Below are 1030 nucleotides of genomic sequence, written 5' to 3' on the forward strand. Positions count from 1 at the left end.
GGTATTCATAGGTGGCTTAGATGAACTCGAAAGAACACGAGTTGATCGGATTGGAACTCATATATTCAATTTACTATGTACTAAGTAGGAACTACACTTTGCTCCCTTCATCGTTTGACTTGCTTAGAAATCTGCTCATGGTTTGTCAAGGCCCCTTGTTCCTTAGACCGATGAGGATGGGATTGGGTTGCTCATGGGCATGTGTGTGGCAAGATGCCTTGTTCCATTGGTCGTTCATGGGTGTTCGTGTACGAAGTAAACTTGTTCCCTTGGTCGTTCATGGGGTTGTGTGTGGGAAGAAGCCTTCTTCACTTGGTCGTTCATGTGTGTTTGTTTGGGAGGTAGCCTTGTTCCCTTGGTCGTTCATGGGAATGTGTGTGGCAATACGCATTGTTCCTTGGTCGTTCATACCCTTGTTCCCTTGGTCGTTCATGGGTCTGTGTGTGGGAAGAGGCGTTGTTCACTTGGGTAGCCTGCTTGCCTTGCCAGCCCCATATGCATTGTTCCCTTGGTCGTTAGTGGATGGGTTTGTGTGTGGCATGGTGCCTTGTTCCCTTGTGTGGCCTGACTGCTTGGCTTGACATGACCTAGCCTTGCCAGCCTCACATCCATTGTTCACTTGGTCGTTCATGGGCATGTGTGTGGCAAGGTGCCTTGTTCCCTTGGTCGTTCATGGGGTTGTGTGTGGGAAGAAGCCTTGTTCCCTTGGTCGTTCATGTGTGTTTGTTTGGGAGGTAGCCTTGTTCCCTTGGTCGTTCATGGGAATGTGTGTGGCAATACGCATTGTTCCTTGGTCGTTCATACCCTTGTTCCCTTGGTCGTTCATGGGTCTGTGTGTGGGAAGAGGCGTTGTTCCCTTGGTCGTTCGTTCATGGGTTTGTGTGTGGCAAGGTGCCTTGTTCCCTTGTGTAGCCTGACTGCTTGGCTTGACATGACCTAGCCTTGCCAGCCTCACATCAATTGTGTAGCCTGACTGCTTGGCTTGCCGTGACCTAGCCTTGCCAGCCTCACATCCATTGTTCCCTTGGTC

This window comes from Lactuca saligna, unplaced genomic scaffold (genome assembly GCF_052625555.1).
Source record: "Lactuca saligna cultivar CGN05327 unplaced genomic scaffold, ASM5262555v1 scaffold_104, whole genome shotgun sequence".
NCBI classification, from domain to species: Eukaryota; Viridiplantae; Streptophyta; class Magnoliopsida; order Asterales; family Asteraceae; genus Lactuca; species Lactuca saligna.